Source organism: Micromys minutus (assembly GCF_963924665.1).
Source record: "Micromys minutus genome assembly, chromosome: 3".
In the NCBI taxonomy this organism is placed as follows: domain Eukaryota; kingdom Metazoa; phylum Chordata; class Mammalia; order Rodentia; family Muridae; genus Micromys; species Micromys minutus.
Window position 1 is genome coordinate 25,956,947 of NC_137972.1, and position 16,430 is coordinate 25,973,376.

General features: G+C 45.3%; 1 pseudogene across 1 annotated transcript; it reads left to right on the plus strand.

Moving 5' to 3' along the window:
- The first annotated feature begins 275 nt into the window (after positions 1–275).
- LOC308419186 (ferritin light chain 1-like) lies at positions 276–797 on the plus strand (annotated as a pseudogene). Its single transcript has one exon. The product of its transcript is annotated as a ferritin light chain 1-like (transcript).
- The last annotated feature ends 15,633 nt before the right edge of the window (positions 798–16,430 follow it).

Genomic DNA, 16,430 nt, shown 5'->3' on the forward strand with positions numbered 1-16,430 from the left:
TGTGTCTGAAGACAGCTACAGTGTACTCATATATAATAAATAAATGAATCTTTTTTTTTTTTTTTTAAAGATGAGGAGCAGCGCCTTTGAGGTCCCGTGGGTCTGTCTTGCTTCAACAGTGTTTGAACGGAACAGACCCGGGGGCTCTCATCTTAGCTTCCAGCTGCCCTACAAGTCTCTCCAGTCGTGGCCTCCGGGACCATCTCCTTGCCGTCTCCGGCTCCTAGGACCAACCAACACCATCTTTGCGGTCTGCCCCATACTCCAGACCAGCCATGACCTCTCAGATCCGTCAGAATTACTCCACCGAAGTGGAAGCTGCCGTGAACCGCATGGTGAACTTGCACCTGCGGGCCTCCTGCACAGACCTCTCTCTGGGCTTCTTTTTCAATCGCGATGACGTGGCTTTGGATTGGCCGAGGAAAAGCGTGAGGGCGCCAAGCATCTCCTCTAGTTGCAGAAGAACGTGGGGGCCGTGCACTCTTCCAGGATGTGCAGAAGCCATCTCAAGATGAGTGGGGTAAAACTCTGGAGGCCATGGAAGCTGCCTTGGCCCTGGAGAAGAAACTGAGCCAGGGTCTCTTGGATCTGCATGCCCTGGGTTCTGCCCGTGTAGACCCGCATCTCTGTGAATTTCTGGAAAGCCACTTCCTGGATAAGGAGGTGAAGCCCATCAAGAAGATGGGCAGCCACCTGACTAACCTCCGTAGGCTGGGCCACAGCCAGCGCAGACTGGCGAGCCCCAGAGTTCTCTGGGCAAGTATCTCTTTGAGCGCCCCACTCTTAAGCACGATTAGGAGGCCTCTGTGCCTTCCAAGGGGCTCTCTCTGCTCTGTACCAGCCGCCTCAGGACCTCCACCCGAATGAACCTCTAAAGCCACTAGGCCACTCTGTAACTGCCCTGGAGCCTCTCCCAAGTCTTGGACCAAGAAAAAAATAAAACTTTTTTTTTTTTTTTTTTTCCACACCAGACAGATGTGCTTTATTTTAAAACAAAACAGCAGCAACAAAACCCTTTAATAAGAAAATCTGACTAAGTCATATTAACTTAAGCTACTGGAGAACTTTCAGGAAAGCCAACTAAAACTTTTTGAAACAGCAAAAAAAAAAAAAAAAAAAAAAAAAAAGATGAAAGCAATTTAAACAGTAATGTATTTATTACTGTGAGTAACTGTGGGGCTAGGAACTACCATTTTGGCCATTAGGAAGTCTGGGGGTTGGGGGTGGGGTAGAAGGGCTGGCCTTTAGAGCTCCTGAGGCACAAGGCCTTGCTGGTGGAAACCTGGTGTACCTCAATGTGTCAGAGTAGTCAGGGACCTTGAGGTTTCCAGAGGGTTACAAGGAATCTATGACAGCCTCAGGGAAAGCCCTTCTGCCAACCAAGTTGATGTGAATAGCCAACATTCCTCCCTTTATTGTTTACTAAAACAGTGAGGGTTCAGGAAAGGGGGCAATGCTATTATTAGACTAGTTCTTGCCTAATGGGAGTATCAGAGTCCTTTAGGGGCAAGCTTGATTTCAACATCAGGGTAGAAGGGTATTGCAGTCCTCTGGCTCCATAGCTAAGGGGTTGGTAATTCTGTATTAGAAACTGATTAAAAGTCGGTTAGAAATCTTTGGGCTCTGTTGTTGAAAAAACTCTAGATAGGAAGTGTATGTGGCAGGGCAAGATTAGTAATGTTAAGAAAAGGAGAAGAGGGGTTAAGAAGAAGGGTAGGGTGTCACTGGGCAGTGGTGGCACACATCAGCACTTGGGAGGCAGAGGCAGGTGGATCTCTGAGTTTGAGACCAGCCTGGTCTACAGAGGGAGTTGAAGGAATTCACTTAGGTGTTACTGGAGATAAGTACCTTCTTGTGGCAACCTGCTGGTGGGCAGTCTGCTGACCTTACCACGTGAATGGTCCGATTAAACCACTGGGTATAGGTTTTCTGGACCTCAGATCTCCACTGATAAAATTCCCTTCCGATGGGTGCCAGCAAGAGGAAGGAGAAGGAAAAGAGGTAGAGTCAGGCTTGGGACTCGGCACATGTAGAAGGCCTCATTCTTCTGAGACTGGAGGCAGGCTGGTCAAACTTCGTATCTTCTGAAACCTAAGAGAACAAGATCCTGTTGGGCCTGAAAGGTAAAAAGGGATGTATCTTGGATCTTGGGATGTATTTTGGGATGATGGTATAAAGGGCTTGAGATGAGAAAGATGAACCTAGTGAGGGTTTCATTGGGCTTAGTGGTGGCTGGGGTAGTAAGGATGACTCTATCCATTTACAAGAGAGAGGAGGACCAAGCCTCTGATGTTGAACTTGCTCCGTATCCAAGGACAACCTGGAAGTCCTGGCTTTCTTGCCGGCCTCCCAAGTGCTGGGATTACAATCTTACGCTGAATGTCAGTTTAGGCTTTTTACTTAATTGATGCTTTCTTTGACAGTCTCATGTAGCTTCATCTGGACTTGAACTTCTAACCCGAGCATTCACATCCAACTCCAAGTATTAGCATCACAGTCATGTGCTGTCATGCATGACTCTGCTTTTTGTTTTTTGTTTTTTTTTTTTCTTTTTAAGACAATGTCTTGCTATGTACCCAGAATGGGCTCAGTCTCCTGAGTGCTAGGATCATGTGTGCTGCTATATATGGCTTTGGTACTCAGAGTTTGCAAATTAATTTAAAGGTTTTGTTGTGCCTCATCTATCGAGACAGGGGTTTTCCATGTAGTCCTGGCTGTCCTGGGAACTCACTCCGTAGACCAGGTTAGCCTCAAACTCAGAGATCTACCTGCCTCTGCCTCCCAAGTGCTGGAACCAAAGGCATATGCCACCACAGCCTGGCTGAACTTAAAGTTTTAAGTGTTATATAAAATTGTCTCTTTTTAATTTTTACTAAGTGCATGTGTATATATCTGTATGAATCTCTGTGGGTGCTCACAGAGGCCAGAAGTGGATGTTGGGTCCCTTGGAACTGGAATTACAGGCAGTCATGAGCCACCTGGGTTCTGGGAACCAAATTGGTCCTCTGGCAAAGCATTAAGTTCTCTTAACCACTAAGGCCTATCTCCAGCTCAAAACTGTCTCATTTAAATGCTAGCGGAGAGTCTGGTATAATGATTCAGCGGATGGAAAACTTGCTACCAAGTCTGATGACCTGCATTCAATTCTCTGAATCCACAAAGAGGAAAGAAAGGAATGAATTCCTAAACTGTCCTATGACCTGCTTTCATGCACATCCCTGACCCTGGGGATTTCCAGAAAGCCTAGGTGACACTTCCTCTCCAAGGGAGTTTCCTCTTTTCCACTCTTAGTCTGCAATGGACATTGGGACAAAACACCTCAGAGCGGGGCTTGAAACCACAAACATCTCTCATGGTTCTAGGTACTGGAGTTTAAGGGTACAGGTGTGCAATGGCTGGGTTCTCCTCATGGTCAACCCCACTCTCACATGCTGGATTTACCAGCACCCCGTGACATGTCCCTTGTGGCTGGGTACACTGCAGAGAGCACAAGGCTCAAGCCACGTCATGTTGAAGTGACTGCTAAGGGTATTCTTAGTCCTCTTCACCACAGATACATACACTGGGTCATCACGTCCACAGGTCCTATGTAAACTTTTACCCATCTGGGTAAGACCAATCTGCATGGCTGGGCCAATGGATCCTACAGGTAGAAGCCAGGTCCCCCGGGCCAGTAAAACACAACACAATTTGGTGAAAAATTAATTTGGCAATAATTAACTCAATCCAGAGTTCACAATAAGACATACCTAAATCTGTCTGAGGAACAGCGCAAGCTAAAATACAGATCAGATGTGACTGCATCAAAACTCTCTGTAAAGTTCATAAAGATGGATTCTGTAGACTGATGGAGAGAAACAGGCTTAGGATAAGGGGATGGGGGAGGGCCCGGAGCTGGAAAAGGCTCTAGCCACACATATAAACCAAAGGTCACCATTCCCAACCCCAGCCTTCTGGGTTCATAACCAGTCATGCATTCCTTCCCTTGAAGGAACAACCGATGTTTTTTATAACATTCCCAGTGCTACATCCTCAGCCTGCCTTTCAGGTTCTAAGAAGCATTGTGAAGTTGTGACCACAGGTTCCTTCAGGTAGGGTTCTATTCTCCTAACACCAGTCCTTGTGGGTTTTTTTTTTTTTTTTAAGGGTCTTGTATAGCCTAGGTTGGTCTCAAACCACCACATCGGTGAAGCTGACCTTATACTACTGATGTTACTGCCTCCCTGTATTAGTCAGGGTTCTCTAGTCACAGAACCTATCGGTAAGGGAATCTGTTGATGACTTACAGTCCAACTCCCCAACAATGGTCAGCAGCAGCTGACCATTCCAGTGAACGAAAGGCCAAGGGTCTAGCAGTTCTTCAGTCCCACAAGGCAAGCAGGTAAAGAGAAGAGAGTCTTCCTTCTCCCACTGTTTAAAGATAACTGTTTCTATTTGGGGCCAGAGACATAGATCACCACTAAAGTGCCCTTGATGTTCTTCCAGAGAGCCTGGGTTCCATTCCTCATGTATCAAGGAGTGCATCCATTATATATATACATATGTGTGTGTGTGTGTGTGTGTGTGTGTGTGTATACTGTTCTTTCTGGAAGAATCATCTTAAGTGGAGCATGCGCAGAACTTGTGACTGATTATTTAGGCTCTCTGAATAATATCCCCATCCTTTTGTTCCCAGAGGGCCCTGCATTTGAATTAACTTGCCTTGCCTGCAGCCGTAGGTAATACATCTCCCTCCACTCTTTTATTTCCTAAGACAGAGTCTTACCATGTAGCTTTATCTGTCCTGGAACTCACTCTGTAGACCGGGGGCTGCCCTCAAACTCACAGAGATCCCCCTGCCACTGCCTCCTAAGTGCTGAGATCACAAGGCGTGAGCCACCACTGCCCATCCCCCTTTCTCTACTTTCATTTCTTCACGTTCATGCTTTCTCTGCACAAGATGCCATCCTCTTACATTTGGTTACAGTGTAGCATGTGATAGGTCCTGTGTTTCACCCCCTCCATCTTCCTCCCAAAACAAGTAACAACAACAACATACAGCAAGCTGGGCACGATGGAGCATTCTTGTGATCCCAGCATTTGGAGGGAAGGTAGGAGGATCAGGAATCAAGGGTAGCTTTGTCTACATAGTGAGTTCAAGGCCAGCCTATGGGACAGAGTGTGGCAGTTTGACTTGTGCCCTGTCAACAGTGATGTAAGTCCTTCACTTCTGATGGCCACAGATCCAATTCTGAGTTAGATAAAAATGCAGGCCATTGTGGGCACACTATCTTCAGTGTCTGCAAAGCCAAGGTATTGGCATGGTGATGCTGAAAGCTCAGCTTCTACAGAGGAAAGCCTATAGGTCATGAGGTATAACAGTTTCAACCAAATAAATAAATAAATAAATAAATAATCTTTCTCTCTCTCTCTCTCTCTCTCTCTCTCTCTCTCTCACACAGACACACACACACACACACACACACACACACACACACACACACACACACACACACACTCCAGAATAACAAGAATGGAATACAAGCTAAGTGTAAGAGTACAGACTTGTCATCCAATAGTTGGGACTCAGAAGTAAAAGGATTGTCATGAGTTCAGGGCCATGCTGGTCTACATAGCAAGTTCAAGCTCAGCTGGGACTACAAAGTGAGACCCTGTCTCAAAAACTACCAGGAGCTGGAAAGAATAGAACCCAGAAAACTATCAAGAATGTAAAAGTTTATGTTGGTGCCTATAAAGCATGTGTTGATTAGGGTCCAAAAGATGGGAGGCAATTGGCTCAAGGTGTGATCACCGGGCTGCCTCAGAATTTCACTGAGCTGGACAAGAAACAGAGTCCAGACCTATAACTGTCCTCCAAGGCTGCTGTGTGTGACAAAACAGGCTGAGCACCGAGAGCCAGTAGGAGGTGCCATTCCCAGTGCTGACACTATAGACGGCTCTGCTTATAACAAACCCACAGAATTCTCTTTCCCACTTTCTGACATTCATGCCTGTCCCCCTGCAGCAGGTACCTCTGGGTGTCTACTGTCAGATAGGTCCTTGGTAGGACCAGAGGGTACAGTAGTAAGCAACAGTTCAAAATGTCCTCAAACAGCCTTTGCCCTCAGTGAGGCAAGCATTAAAGGGGTAATGGTCAGAAGGGATGTGACAGTGCAATCTTACTAGCATTTCTGAAGTACTGGGTTCAAGGTCGAGGTATCTGAAAACAGGAGGATTCAGAGAAGCTCAAGGGCATCCTCAACTACAAATCGAGTTTTTGTTTTGTTTTGTTTGAGACACGATCTCTCTATCTAGGTCTGTCTGTTCTAGAACTCACTAGACATGGCTGGCTTAGAACTCATGAAAACTGCCTCCCCTGACTCCTGAGTGCTGGGATTAAAGGCATGCACTATTCTGTCTGCTTGAATTGGCTTGTTGTTGTTGTTTTAAAGAATTGTTTATTTTATATATGTGACTCTAATGTAGCTGTCTTCAGACACACTAGAATAGGGCATCAGATCTCTTTATAGATGATTGTGAGCCACCATGTGGTTGCTGGGAATTGAACTCAGGTCCTCTGGAAGAGCAGGCAGTGCTCTTAACCACTGAGCCATCTCTCTAGCCCTTTGTTGTTGTTTTTCAAAATTTTTTCTGTACAGGTGCTTTGCCTGCCTGTGTGGCCATTGGATCCCCTGGGACTGGAGCTGCAGACAGTTGTGAACCACCATGTGGGTGCTGGGAATTGAGCCTGGGCCCTCTAGAAGAACAGACAGTGCTCTAACCACTGAGCATTTGCCACAACCCTACAACTGTGTTTTTAAGGACGTTCCCAGATATGTGCTTTTCCATATGGTTTGTCTGAAACTGTTTTGAATTATAGGAAGAAACAGCGTATAAAAACTCACAAACATATGTACACATGTGCACAAGCACTCCTCTCCCAAAACACATAAACCCATATGCAAAACTCACAAATGTATCTGACTCTCTCCACTTAGATGCACACACAAGCAGCAGCCCACGCTGACATGCCCGAGAACACACAGGACACAGAGACACAACCACCCTGCACGAAGAAAAACCTACACAGACACAAGGAGAGAGACTCTACGGCAGCCCCTCTTGGCTGCTTGGACTCTCAGCAGCCTCTTGGCTCGTTTGTCCTCAGAGACTTGGGTGACTGGCTAACAAGAAGTGAAACCTCACTGCCAGGAAGTGAAACAGCTCTTGGGCTTTTCTGGTACATCTGACATAGCTGTTGGGACACTAAGCAAACAGCTGTAGTTTCTGGGGCTGCTCTGTCTAACGGCCCGGGGCTGCTGTTTGAGCGGAGCCCAGCTGTGCTTGGGTTTGACGTCCTTGGGTTTCTGCCCAGGGGGCAAGCAGGAGGCCCACTGGGAGAGAAAGGTCCACCGGAATCCCTCAGAACCATACATAGATGTGGTAGATGTGCCTTTCTTTGTAGTCTGTAAAGTGCTATCTAGAGGCTTCATGTACCGTCGCACAGAGGAAGGAGTCACAGCCAGAGATGGAGGAGTACAATGAGAAGCATCCTGGAAAAGTCCCCAGGTGCTAGGACACAAATGCTTTCGGCATGGGTCTTGGTGATTTCTTAAGTGTGGCGCCCCGTGTTCTGTGTTGCTAATGAGACAGGGACAGGAGCTTGGACCAGCACTGGGCAGGAAGGATGGGAACATGAAACCAGTTTGCAGGCTAATAGTGTTGCCTGTGGAGAGATTTAGGGGTGTAATGAAGTGCAAGGTGCTCTTCAAAAGTCTCGACTTTCAGTGGACCATGTGGCTCCCATATGCTGTAATCCCCTCACTAGGAAGGTTGATGCAGGGGGATCGCTGTAAGTTTGAGGCCAAACTGTGCTATGTAGTGGGTCCTATGCAGTGAGACCCAGTCTCAAAGAAACAAACATAATAAAAGCAACTCAACTCCTGGGCTGGAGTCTGTCTGGCTCAGATAGAACACTCGTCTAGTATGTCCTCTGACTTCATGCTTAGCAGTACAAATGAATTTATTAATGAATGGATACGTAAATAAAAGATGGTTTGACTATAGCCCTGCAATAACTATAAGACTAAGTTCTTAAAATTCCATCTTCCCATCCAGTAACAGAATAATTGAATCCTAGGGGTGGGAAGGATTTGGGAGGCACTGTAGGCTAATGGTTATACAATTTCCTACTTTTGTTCAATTTTTATTCATCAACCTCATTTACCTAAGACTTACCTCAACAAGACTTGAATTAACTTGATGTTTAAAATTCAGCAAAAACAAAGGAGCCATGGCGAAACCACATTTTAAACCAACAACTCACTTGAATGGTGATATGGAGTCTTTAATCCCAGTACTTGGGATTAAATTAATGTTTGTGAGTTCAAGGCCAGCATGTTCTACACAGAGATCCAGGACAGACAGGGATCTATAGAGATGCCCTGTCTCAAAACCAAACCAAAACGAACATATAAAAACTCCCTCTCTGGGTTAGGATGTACATACAGTTCAGGGGCAGAACATGCCTTTACTAGAAGTGAGACCCTGTCTTTCATTTCCATACTGAGTACAGAGGTGCCCTGTATGATTGTGTGAGTTTTTATTTTAGGTTTTGATTGGTCGTTGTTGCTTTAGAGTGTCACAAGGGGGTCTTGCTGTATTACCTACCTAGGCTTGTACTTGCTAAGCCACCCAGCCTTGCCTAAGCCTCCCATAGCTGGAATCCTAGGTCTGTGCCACTCGGCCTGGCGCACATTTTAAAACTGTGAATCTGGACTGGAATTGTGTGTCAGTGGTAGGCCCCATGCAGTAAGCTCTGCAGTCCACCCCCAACACTGAAAATCTCAAGTGAAACTCAACGACTTATATGTTGAAATGATTCCCATTCATTTTTGAATTGCCTAAAATCATATAGAGTATCCTGATGAAATATACATCATATGTGGTAAATACAGTCTTATCGAGTCACCCTTGGCACAGGGCTCATGCTAGGCAAGTGCTCGGTTCTAAAGCACAATCTGGCCTTAGAGGACATTTTTTTAAAAATTAGGATCAGGTTTTATTTAATATAGAAAACAAACAAAAAACAAATAAAGGAACAAAATCTCCAGCAATGGCTAGGCGCCTAGAAACATTTAAACAATCGTTTAGAAAAATTATGCCCAATAACCGGTATTCTACATGGTTGGACTTTTAAATATATATATATATATATATATATATATATATATATATATATATATATATATATATATATATATATATATATATGTTTTAAAATGTACTTATTTACTTTATGTATACGAGTACACAGCAGACACAACAGAAGAAGGCATCGGATCCCATTACAGATGGTTGTGAATTTGTGAACAACCATGTGGTTGCTGGGAATTGAACTCAGGACCTCTGGAAGAGCAGTCAGTGTTCTTACACTGAGCCATCTCTCCAGCCCTCCAATATATTTTTATTGTTTTGTTTTGTGGAGACCAAGTCTCTCTACATAGCCATAGCCTGGGCTGTCTGGGAACTCCCTATTAGATCAGGCACATACCGGCGTCTGCCTCCCTGAGTGCTTGGATTAAAGGTGTGAGTCACCATGTCCAGTTCATATTTTGAATTATTTTGAAAGCTCCTCATGTGTTTGTGTGTGTGTGTGCTCAAGTATGTGTATGTGTGTGTGTGTCTGTGTATGTGCATGTGTGTGTGTTTTGCTGGGCATTTCCCCCAGGACCTTAAGCACACTAGGCAAATGCTCTCCAGCCATCTCTCTTCTTTTTGATGACTTCCTGTTTCCTTTTGTTAGACTTGTTATCTTCACTTATTTCTCTAAGGATACTGATTATAATTTTTCTGGAATTTTCTTTCATTTCACTCATTATCTGCACATTCTCATCATGGTGGGAAGCATGTCCAGGCAGACATGGTTCTAGAAGAGCTGAGAGGTTTTCATCTCTATCTGAAGGCAGTCAGGAGGAGGAAACTAACTCTCCTGCAGGCAGCCAGGTCTGGATCATACTGGCTAGACTTGAGCCTATACACATGCACACACAGAGACACACACAGACACACACACATATGACCTCAAAGCTCCATCTCCACAGCAACTCACTTCCTCTAACAAGGCCACACCTGCTAATAGTGCCAAACATGTTCAAACCACCGTGGCTGGCCTAAGAGCTTAGACTTATCATCTTAGCCACTGAGGCTGAGTCAGTAGGAGTGCAAGTTCAGCACAGCCTGGGCAATTTAATGGAGAATTTGTCTAAAAAATGGCTGTGGAGATGGCTCAGTAATTGAAAGCATTGGATCTTCTTCCATGGGATCTGGGTTGGAGTCTCAGTACCAACATGGTGGCTCATAACCATCTGTCCCTCCAGTTCCAGGGCATCCCATGCCTTCTGCATACCTCTGAAGGCACTGTATGAAAATGGTGTACATACATACATGCAGAGAAAACATACATGTTAAATAAATAAGTGAGGGCTGGAGAGATGGCTCAGGAGTTAAGAGCACTGACTGCTTTTCCACAGGTACTGAGTTCAATTCCCAGCAACCACATGGTGGCTCACAACCATCTGTAATGGGATCTAATGCCTTCTTCTGGTGTGTCTGAAGACAGTGACAGTAAACCCACATACATCAAATAAGTAAATAAATTGTTTTAAAAAGATGATACCTCATATGGTAACATTTAAATAAATAAATAAATAAATAAATAAGATAATATTTCAGAAGATATTACTTAAATTTTTAACCAAAATGAAAGGGAGCTTGGGCTCAGAAATTGAGTGCTTATACAGAATTCCAAGGCCATGAGTTCAAATCCTTACACTGAAAAGGAGGTGCACTGTAAAGAGGCCAAAGGGTAACCTTTATCTGGGAGATACCTACATACATACCTCTACTTGAAGGTCTTTTCTCTAGAGTCTCAGGGAAGAACCCTTCCATAGCATGCCAACTGATAATAATAGTTGAGAATATTCCGAGAACAGTCAGGGAAAAGAAAATCAGGTCTCGACTTTAGTTACTTTTCCTGCTCCTGTCAAGAAATATTCTGACAGAAGTAACCTGAAGGGGAAGGGTTTGTTTAGGCTCACAGTCTGAGGGTACAGCCCAGTTCAGTGAATTCAGTCAAAGCAATAGCTCACAAGGGTATTTGCAGGCTTGTCTCCCAGGTGATCAAAGATCCTGTCAAGTCAGGTGGATGCCATGTGCTCCATGATAAATCTTTAGCTCTGTGGACTCTAATGTGCTCCTTCTCCATTTCAGCCCACTAAGTCTCCATGGGAGCAGTTTCCCAGACACCAGAATGATGCTGTCACCCAGCTCCGTTCTCTCTGCTGGGCCACCTAACTGTGCTGGCTGGTTTTGTGGCAACTTGACACAAGCTGTGTCCCGCGCAACCGTCTCGCCAGCAAGAACCGCGCGGCACACGAAATAGGATTCTTCTGCGGTATAGCTTTAATGCTCTCGAGAGGCAGAGCATAAGCTTGCAACACGTGAAGACGAAGACCCCGAACTATCTAGCCCATCCCCTTATATAGGAATCCGTCCTCGCCTTGGACGTGGAGCCCCCTGATTGGTTGAAACTCATCAGGCCCTATGACTCCACGGGAGAAGCAGAGCTCAAGGAGTGGAAAGTTACACAGCGCGTGCGCACATGACTTGTTTACTGCTAACTCCAGCCGGATGTCAGCGCCATCTTGTAATGGAGAATGTGCAGGCAGCGCCCCACAAAGCTGGAGTTATCACCGAGAAAGGATCCTCTCTTGAGGAAATGCCTCTATGAGATCCAGCTATAAGGCATTTTCTCAATTAGTGATCAAGGGTGGGAAGGTCCAGCCCATTCTGGGTGGTGCCATCCCTGGGCTGGTAGACCTGGGTTCTATAAGAAAGCAGGCTGAGCAAGCCAGAGGAAGCAGGCCAGTAAGTAATATCCCTCCATAGCCTCTGCATCAGCTCCTGCTTCCTGACCTGCTTGAATTCTAGCCCTGACTTCCTTTGGTGATGAACAGCAATGTGGAAATATAAGCTGGATAAACTCTTTCCTCCCCAACTTGCCTCTTAGTCATGATGTTTGTGGAGGAATAGAAACCGTAAGACAATAACCCTTCATCAGCTCTAGCATATGTATAGATGAAACACAGCATCATCTATCTCCCAGTGGGAGAGAAGTATCTGTAGTGTGGGTTGCTGCTAACGGTGATCCACAGTCCAATAGGAACATCATGCCCATTAAAAAATTGAGATCACTGTTGCCAGGGAGACTCAGTCCCCACCCAGGTTCCCATCCTTCAAGCCAAGCATTTCAGGGTCTCTAGCTAGGTAGCTTTGGTAAGAGTAAAGTTATGGCAACCATGCTGGCCTCAAGCTTGTGGTGATCCTCCTGCCTCAGCCACCTGAATGCTAGAAAAAACAAAACAAAAAAAAACCAAAAACAAACAAACAAACAAACAAACAAAAACCTTTCCTCCCCAAATTGCTTTAGGTCATGGTGTTTCATCACAGCAACAGTGATGAAACTAAGACAATATTAGTTTTTGTTTCTTTCAGTTGGTGTGGCCCTAGTTGTCCTGGAACTTGCTATTGCTTTAAACCAGGCTACTCTGGTTGTAGAGTTCTCTCTTTCTCTCTCTCCAGACAGGGTCTCACTATGTAACCTTGACTAGCCTGGAAGCTGCTATGCTTCCTGAATTTGTAGAGATCTTTACCTCTGTCTCCTAGTACTGTGATTAAAAGCATGTGCCACCTTGCCTAGTACATCATCCCCCCCCCCACTGGTTTTGGAGACAGGGTTTCTCTGTGTGTAGTTGTCCTGGAGCTCTCTAAACCAGGCTGACCTTGAACTCACCGAGATCCACCTGCCTCTGCCTCCCAAGTGCTGAGATTAAAGGTGTGTGCCATCACCACCCAGCCCCTTTTAAAATGTTACAATGAGATTAAAATAAAAACTGGAGGCCCAGCCCAAGCAATAGTGCTGCTCACTGAAGTGGAAACTGTTTGGAAAGTTAGTTGGAGGGTGTTTTGCTCAGGCAAACACTTGAAGGAATGTTTCACTGAAGCAGTCACAGGAGAGAGGATATTCTGCTAAACAAGCACATGACACGTGATGAAAAATTCTTTGCTAAGGATACACGTGTATTGGTCCGCATTACAGTGCATAGTTGAGCTCCATTTGTTGTGACTCCATAGAGAGAAACACACCCCAAAAAACTGCTGTTGTGTGCTGTAGTTTCTTGCCGCTTCTGCAGACTTGGGCTGATAGGCAGAGATGTCAACTGAGACCAATGCGCATGCTAAGGCACATGGAGGACCAGTGATGTTTGGAGAGAGTATAAATAGGACTCAATGAACAGCGATGGAGGCTGAGCTAGGTTTGCTTATGGAACTAGCTGTGCAGTGCTTGTTGGTCTCTCGTCTTCGCTGATCTTCGATTCCCCAGAGAGGCACAGCTTGAGAACTGGCATTCCTGTTATCCCTGGTCCCTCCTGCTGTTCTGAACTTCCGATTTCCAGACAACACAGACGGGAGTTGCTCCAAAGAACCTTTCTTATCAGGTCTACTCCTCTGCCCCAACCCCGACCCCTGTATCATTTCTTCCCTACTACCTCTGGTGGGTAGTAGGCTAAAAGGGAGGTTAAGGCGTTTAAGAACCATTATTAAAATAGGTTTTGAAATAAATTAACGTTTACAGCTACATTCAGGGCAGATGGTTCCATTCATCCTACCATAGTTAACAACTAAAACTTCACCCACAGAAGTGCCACAGGCCAACCTCACCTAGACAACTTCCCATTAGGAATGTTACCGGCTGATTCTAGGTTCTAGGACCTATGAGGCTGACAGTTGACATTGACTAATATACCCCTTCTCCTGTACCCCAGAGCTTCCAGCCATCTGACTCAGGTCCCAAGGACTCACGTTCCTTTAGGAACCTTCCCTGCAGTCATTTGGTCTTGGAATCTGTTGCCAAGGCAGCTCCCTCTGATCTGGCCAGCTCATGTTTTTCAATCTTCTCCCCTCCCTTTCCAGGTGGACTTGCTGTGATTACTTGGAAGGATCCTTTACAGTATATGCTACTTCCCTCTGTCCTTGGGCCCTCCTGATGATTCCTCCAAGCTTCCCGCACCCTCCCACTTTCCTCTCAGCACAGCCAGCCTGCACTCCAGTGTTCTACTCTGCTGGTCTTGCTGACCTGGGCCAGAGCCAGCCATTCCACAGTTGAGATGTCCACAAGATCCTGTCTACAACTTAGGCTTTTACAACCCTTGGCACTTTCAGGGGCTCACTTGATCTATGTGCTGCCTGTCCCGCTTCCCAGGAAGTTCCCTCAGACATCCACTACCCCCTACTTCCCTCCCCTCAAGCCCGGTAGATGTGTCCATCTTGCCTGTTATAGAAACAGAGCCAGTCCCTCCAGTTCCTCCAACATCCACATCCATCCTGCATGCTTTCCTCCAGTCTTGGAGAATCATTTCAAGGACATTCTCACTCCGCACGTGCTGGCGTGACCTCTTCTTTTCCCCAGGTACTATACACTATCTCTTAATCTCCTCAGGTTTCCATCTTGTTATTTATTTTATCATTTTTGCTCTGGAAGATTAAATCTAAGGCTTTAAGCATGTTCATTGTAACCCTGGCCTTTAAAAATTAACTGTCCCCTCTCTGAATCAGGAGCCATGTGTATTTAATTAGACCCCTCCTTAGTCACTCTTCTTCTCAAAGCTTCTTCTCAAAGCTGTAGTTTATTATTAATAACTTAGAACAACTTAGGGTTTCAGCCTACTTCTCAGTACTACCAGCACATGGGAATGGAAGTGTCCTCTGCCTGTCTCCAAAGGGTCAGCCATGATCCCATTCTGTATCCTTGGGAGCACTGCCTGTCACCCTGTTACTGGTGATCATGGCCTCAGCCAGGTAGTTCCAGGTTCTTGGTCAGACTCTCTCGTCAAGGAGCTGAAGCAAAGGCCCACAGACTTGAAAAATGGCAAGAAAATCATTCGAAAGCAAGTAATAGTACATATAGAATTATGCTGTTAAACAAGGCAGTGGTGTCACACACCTTTAATCCCTGCAGTTGAGATACAGAGGCAGGTGGATTTCTAAACTGAGGCCAGACTGGACTACAAATGAAATTCCTGGACAGCCAGGTTTACACAAAGAATCCCTGTCTCAAAACAAACAAAACAAAACAAAGCAAAAAAAAAAAAAAAAAAAAACAACCCCCCAAAACCCCAAAATATGTTGTAAATTGTTAACAATGGGTCAGAAGAGTGAGCTGGCATTCACGGGCTTCCCTGGCTATGGTTGTGGCTTCTCTCTGTAGGGAGTGTGAGGAGGAGGAGGAGCTTGGTTACTACCACTGTAATGTGTGTGTGGTTTTCTATTTTGATTGACAGTTTTGAAGTCATATAGTCTTTTCACTGCTGAGATTATTCCTTCCCAAGATGGGTTTTATTCTAATCATACGCATGTCCACCTATGCATATTCATAAGATGGCAAATAGGGAGTTTTCCCTAAAAGTCAATTCAGAGGATAAACTGTTTTATTGTGCATGTATCTCAAATGGTTCAAGTTGTAATCTGCCCATGGCACATGGTTCCTAGATTTGTTCCAGGATGTGTTTGAATAGAAATGGTACATTATCTAGGGTTGCTAAGAAGAGTAACTTATTTCTATTGTTTAAAGCAGGTACACAGTTCAGCTTGATGTAGATGGGGGCCCTGGGTTGCCAACAGGTTGCTAAGTGCATTGTTAGGAGTTGGTATGTGCAGAGGCCAAGCCAAGGATAGCCCCAGGTTGCTAAGATATTCCTTAAGCTTGCTGGCATCAAACCCAGTGGGACAGCTTCCCCGTTGGAATTCATTCAGCTCATGTGACAGGCTATGTAACATAAAATGTTTAAGCCAAAGATCCTGGTCTCCTATAAGTCTGCCTGCCTCTTTGACCCAGGAAAAGTCTGATTAAAAAAAAAAAAATCAGCATTATATCTTTCCTGGTTAGATCAAGTACCTCTCTCAAATTATGGAATGCCTCAATCCCAGTCAGGACCATGTGAAAACATGGTGGTTCTTCCCTTAGCTGAATTAGATCTTTTTAGGGAGAAAGGAACCATGTTTAGATGGAGCCAGATTCTCCATTTCCTGCAGAGGGAGAGAGGACACTAGAGTGTGTTTGGTTTGAGGCCAAGTAGAGAAATAAGCAACCAGGCAGGCACTCGGATAAGGAGAATGGGGTTTTACAGGGGAGGCTGGCAGAAGGGCCTCTGCCCTTTATCTATAGGAGAGTCTGGTTCTCATAGCTGGGGTTACTTTTGTTGACTACTACAGCTGGAAGAGCTATGTCAACTTTTTACTCTGAGAAAGTTTGGGTCATCCCACAAGGGAAAAGGCCTGTCCTTAGCTGCCTTGGGCCTCTGACAGAACAGATCTACCCTGGATAGTCTCAG